General features: G+C 40.6%; 1 pseudogene; it reads left to right on the top strand.

Annotated features, from left to right (window-relative positions):
- Positions 1–1,099: 1,099 nt before the first annotated feature.
- On the top strand, positions 1,100–6,148 carry LOC139380314 (L-dopachrome tautomerase-like; annotated as a pseudogene).
- Positions 6,149–6,462: the final 314 nt, after the last annotated feature.

The raw sequence follows: 6,462 nt of genomic DNA, 5'->3' as shown, positions 1-6,462 counted from the left end.
ACGTGTATACTGTATGAAAAGATACACAATGAGAAACATATACACAGTGTCTAAAGTTGTTTTGTTAAAAAAGTGCATACTCATGGAGGTTTGGGGAAACATTCAGTTGAACACATGATGTCAAAAGAGCTCCTTAGGGATCTATGAGAGGATTCCAGTGTGACTAGTCCCATACCGTTGTAGAGTACAGTACATTAAAGGTCAATCATCCATTGATCCTTAGGGATCTATGAGAGGATTCCAGTGTGACTAGTCCCATACTGTTGTAGAGTACAGTACATTAAAGGTCAGTCATCCATTGGATGATGTCAATTGTAAAATCAAACAAACCCTTCCTCAGATATTTACATGTACAGTTCCATATGTTAAACAGTGAAGACCAGATAACAGTAAACAGAGAAAGGTAGACCTAGATGATAAAAGTTTTTTCAAACGTTCAAATTGTTTATGATGAAACTCCTACTGAATTATGCATTTTTGCAGTAAAGGCACCAAAGTTGAGGTTGAAGTTCATACCTGTTACCAGAGGGCAGTCTTAGAAAGCAGTGGTAGAGTTGAGCGTGGTGTGAATGGTGTAATATAGCTCGCTACTGTGGTATCTCTGTGGGTGGGAATGGGTATCAGATTAATGATATGAGAAAAAAAAATCACAAATTGTCATGGAGGGCCAATATTTTTTTATTTTTCTGTTACTGTGCATCTCATCTGCTACAACGTGATTTTTATTTGAGGGCGAGCATTGTGCAAACATACTGACAACATTGTGATCTGGGCTCTTAAAGACACTGTGTGGGTATTTGTATCACTTGTCCCTAGAAATCTTAGTTGGATAATTATTCCGGGAAAGAGCGGTTTAATTTCTTGTAGGCCTACAGCCCACTGTCAATGCTATCTGTCATCAAACGAAATGGATCGGAAATTCCAAAGTGAACCTTGAAGTTTCATTTTCTGGAAAATGGGAAAGACAAACACCATCACCTCGAATTAGTTTAATCTCTGTGTCTTATTGGAACTTATTGACCACATCATTGCTGGGAACTGGTGTACATATGCATTTTTTAGGGTGAAAGTAGAAGATTACAGCAGTGTGAAAGAGACAATGAGAGCTCTTGTGCTAGGGTTGGTCTGTTTTGTGACATGGCCTGGTTCTACAGAGGCTCAGTTTCCTCGAGTGTGTAGCACAGTAGAAGGGATCGTCTCAAAGCAGTGCTGCCCTGCCCTCGGGTCTGATCCTGCTAACGTGTGTGGACTTTTATCTGGATGAGGACACCAAACCCTGGGGTGGACCAATTCCAATGAGAAACTGAGATGACCGTGAAAGGTGGCCAACTACATGTTTTAATCAAACTTGCAGGTGCTTCAGTAACTAATGAAATTATAACGTTGAAAATGTTAAACTGTACACTTTTAAGATATCTGCATTTTATTACATTTCTTACACACGCATGACATTTCTAACTTCAAGTTAAAATTCTATGTAAAAAGTGTATTAGTATGTTTTGCAGTATAGCTATAAACTATGCTCTATATTCCCTCCCTGTGTCTAGGTAACTTTGGTGGCTTTGACTGTGAGGAAGAACATCCACTCTCTGACTCCAGCTGAGCTCCAGGAGTTCCTGGATGTGTTGGACCGGGCCAAGAACACCACCCACCCAGACTATGTCATTGCCACACAGCACTGGCTGGCCCTGTTGGGGCCCAATGGAACCCAGCCCCAGTTCTCCAACATCTCCATCTACGACTTCTTTACGTGGCAGCACTACTACTCTGTCAGAGACACACTTTTAGGTAAAACACCAATGCATTATTTTCTGAAGTCATAAGTTTATAGATTCAAAAAATAATATCAATACATTATTAAATTATATTCAACCTTCAAACTAATTCCTTTTTGGTTGAAAATGAAAGACAAATGTTATAAATGACTCACTTGCTACGTTACTTACATGTTCTGAGTTATATATGACTCTCTATGTACTAGAAAGCTAGCAGAAGAGAACATTCAAACGTTGCTCATAAACCACCTGATTTGTTTCTTCTGTAGGTCCAGGTCGTCCCTTCAAGGCCATTGACTTCTCCCACAAAGGACCAGCATTCGTCACCTGGCACAGATACCACCTCCTTAGTCTGGAGAGAGACCTGCAGGTAAGAGTGGATTTGAAAGCTGAGGACATGAAGAACAAAATAGCCTCAAACATTGAAGAAAATAAAAGTAAAACGATCCTCTCTGCTGCAGAGACTGACTGGCAATGAGAACTTTGCTGTTCCATTCTGGAACTTCACCACAGGGCAGACTGAGTGTGACGTCTGTACAGACTCTCTCCTGGGGGGGCACAACCCAGATGACTCCTCCCTCATCAGTAACCAGTCCAGGTTCTCCAATTGGGGGGTGGTGTGTGACAGGTGCGCTGTTGGACAGAAATGTGTTTAAAACATTGTGTGAAACAGATTAAGCCTAGTCCTGGACTAAAATGCATGTTTACTGAAGGATTTCCATTGAAAGTGCTTTTTAATCAGTTGTAATTAATGTCTCCGAAACCAGCCCAGTATGCACACTACCACTTAGAAATGTATTGTGTTTATGAAAGAAAAGCACATTTTTTTGTCCATTTAAAATAACATCAAATTGATCAGAAATACAATGTAGACATTGTTAATGTCGTAAATTACTATTGTAGCTGGAAACGGTTGATCTTTTATGGAATATCTACATAGGCGTACAGAGGCCCATTATCAGCAACCATCACTCCTGTGTTCCAATGGCACGTTGTGTTAGCTAATCCAAGATGACCATTTTAAAAGGCTAATTGATCATTAGAAAACCCTTTTGCAATGATGTTAGCACAGCTGAAAACTGTTGTGCTGATTAAAGAAGCAATAAAACCTTCTTTAGACTAGTTGAGTATCTGGAGAATGTGTGGGATTGTTTACAGGCTCAAAATGGCCAGAAACAAAGACCTTTCTTCTGAAACTCATCAGTCTATTCTTGTTCTGAGAAATGAAGGCTATTCCATGTGAAAAATGGCCAAAAAACTGAAGATCTCATACAACGCTGTGTACTACTCCCTTCACAGAACAGCGCAAACGGGCTCTAACCAGAATAGAAAAAGGAGTGGGAGACCCCGGTGCACAACTGAGCAAGAGGACAAGTACATTAGTGTCTAGTTTGAGAAACAGATGCCTCACAAGTCCTCAACTGTCAGCTTCATTAAATAGTATGCGCAAAACACCACTGTCAACGTTTTCAGGTTCTTGGCAATTTCTCGCATAGAATAGCCTTCATTTCTCAGAACAAGAATAGGTTGACGAGTTTCAGAAGAAAGTCCTTTGTTTCTGGCCATTTTGAGCCTGTAATCGAACCCACAAATGCTGACGCTCCAGATACTCAACTAGACTAAAGAAGGCCAGTTGTATTGCTTCTTTAATCAGCACAACATCAGCACAAAATGTTGTGCTAACATCATTGTAAAAGCGTTTTCGAATAATCAATTAGACTTTTAAAATTATAAACTTGGATTAGCTAACACAACGTGCCATTGGAACACAGGAGTGATGGTTGCTGATAATGGGCCTCTGTACGCCTATGTAGATATTCCCTAAAAAATCAACCGTTTCCAGCTACAATAGTAATTTACAACATTAACAATGTCTGCACTGTATTTCTGATCAATTTGATGTTATTTTAATGGACAATTTATTTATTTTTTATTTCAAAAACAAGGACATTTCTCAGTGACCCCAAACTGTTGAACGGTAGTGTATATAATATACCTGTGCTGGTTATGCTTGGTGCACGTATGCTGTTTGTTATACTACTGGTTACATGTTCATCATGTGTTTTGTACCAGACTCATTGTCCTTAAATGTTGCTTTCTTGAATCTTTTCCCCTCCCCAGCTTGGATGAATATAACCGCCTGGTCACTCTGTGTAATGGGACCAGTGAGGGACGTATAAGGAGAGGTCAGATGGGAGGAGCGAGAACCAACATGAGTCTGCCGACCATGAATGATGTCAGGAGCTGTCTAAACCTCAGAGACTTTGACAACGCTCCCTACTATACTAACTCTACCTTCAGCTTCAGGCAACCTAAACTGTTCACATTGACCTGGGACCTTACACATTCACCTACATGGTGAAATTCTATGAGGTCAAGTTGAATTAACTCTCTAAATAGGGTCTCTAAATAGCATTGTTTCTGACTTCCAAATATACTTTGTCTCCTTTACAGGAATGCTCTCGAAGGCTATGACAAGCCAGATGGCGAGGCAGAGCTTGACTCCACAGTTAACAACCTGCACAACCTGGTCCACTCCTTCCTCAGTGGAACCAGCGCTCGGTCTCACTCTGCAGCCAATGACCCCATCTTTCTGGTAATTATCTATTTCAAATCAAATCAAATCAAATTGTATTTGTCACATGCGCCGAATACAACAGGTGTAGACTTTACAGTGAAATGCTTACTTACAAGCCCTTAACCAACAATGCAGTTAAGAAAAATACCTCAAGAAAAATAAGAAATAAAAGTAACAAATAATCAAATCTAATCAAATCAAATTTATTCATATAGCCCTCCGTACATCAGCTGATATCTCAAAGTGCTGTACAGAAACCCAGCCTAAAACCCCAAACAGCAAGCAATGCAGGTGTAGAAGCACGGTGGCTTCGAAAAACTCCCTAGAAAGGACAAAACCTAGGAAGAAACCTAGAGAGGAACCAGGCTATGTGGGGTGGCCGGTCCTCTTCTTGCTGTGCCGGGGGGAGATTATAACAGAACATGGCCAAGATGTTCAAATGTTCATAAATGACCAGCATGGTCCAATAATAATAAGGCAGAACAGTTGAAACTGGAGCAGCAGCACGGCCAGGTGGACTGGGGACAGCAAGGAGTCATCATGTCAGGTAGTCCTGAGACATGGTCCTAGGGCTTAGGTCCTCCGAGAGAGAGAAAGAAAGAGAGAAAGAGAGAATTAGAGAGAGCACACTTAAATTCACACAGGACACCGAATAGGACAGGAGAAGTACTCCAGATATAACAAAATGACCCTAGCCCCCCGACACATAAACTACTGCAGCATAAATAATCAAAGAGCAGCCGGAAAATAACAATATTGAGGCTATATACAGGGGGTACTGGTACAGAGTCAATGTGTGCGGACACCGGTTAGTAATTGAAGTAATATATACATGTAGGTAGAGTTATGACGTGGTTGCCTATGAGTCCATGTATTTGACTGTCAGGTGAGATAATGTAAAGAATTGGTAGTTGGTCAGATCTGTGCAGACAATGCAACAATGTTTTACAGTTACATAACTCTCTCTCTCTCTCTCTCTCTCTCTCTCTCTCTCTCTCTCTCTCTCTCTCTCTCTCTCTCTCTCTCTCTCTCTCCTCTCTCTCTCTCTCTCTCTCTCTCTCTCTATAGGTGCTCCATGCTTTCACTGACGCCATTTTTGATGAGTGGATGAGAAAGTCTGTTCCACCCAACTCCAGCTTCCCAGATGAGATGGCTCCCATTGGTCACAACAGACATTATAACATGGTGCCATTCTTCCCTCCTGTGACCAACGAGGAGATTTACGTGGCTTCTGATCAACTGGGATATTCTTATGCCATTGAACTCGATGGTTGGTGATTTCACAGATAACTTTTGCAATTAAATAATCGTCATCGACTTGTGCTTGTTTTATTTGCAGGTCAATGAAATAAGAACACTTTGATAAAGATCTTGTTGCATTAAATCTCTTCTTCTCTCCCTTCCTCAGCTACAGACGGTGGAATCGTGTTTGTGATGGGCTCCAGTCTGGGTGGTGTTTTCCTGGGTGCCCTGGTTCTTCTACTCGTCCTGGTGCTCTACTTGCAACAGTGTAGGAAACACAGCTTTGAACCCCTTATCGAAGCAGAGTTCACCAACAGAAAGTACACAGAGGAAGCCTAGAGACTGTAGGTACATTTTGGCAGTGTTCTGCACAACTACATAGAGTAGGCAACCAAATAGAAAACGTAGCCAACCAGGCATCCCCGAGTCAGGGGGTCTGGGGGTGCTTGCTCTCCTGGGCTACTTTTTTTCCCAGAAGGAGCTCTATTTTGGTACATTCTAATGACTTGACTCCATCTGAAATACACAGTGAAATGATTGATTACTTTTTCGAGTTTACCTCCAAGCTGTAAAAATTAGTTGTGGTATAGACTTTTACAATTTGTATTGCTGAAAATGTATGAATTCAATGTATTGTTAGTTGTTTTGGATATTGTCTATGTCTATGTCAGAGAACATTAAAACTGTTTTAACATTCTCTTGAGATTAAAGTCGTATTTACAGTTTTGCTGCAAGATATGAATTGCCACAATGTTTGTTCTTTAAATTATATATTTTATTTAAACAGACAAATTAAGTAAATAGCCCACATTATCTAGAAAAAATAATTAAAGGTTTTGGTTTTCCAGTTCTCTTTTCCCATTTTGT

The sequence above is a fragment of the Oncorhynchus clarkii genome, chromosome 22, assembly GCF_045791955.1.
Source record: "Oncorhynchus clarkii lewisi isolate Uvic-CL-2024 chromosome 22, UVic_Ocla_1.0, whole genome shotgun sequence".
NCBI classification, from domain to species: Eukaryota; Metazoa; Chordata; class Actinopteri; order Salmoniformes; family Salmonidae; genus Oncorhynchus; species Oncorhynchus clarkii.
This window is presented reverse-complemented; position numbering and strand designations above follow the sequence as displayed.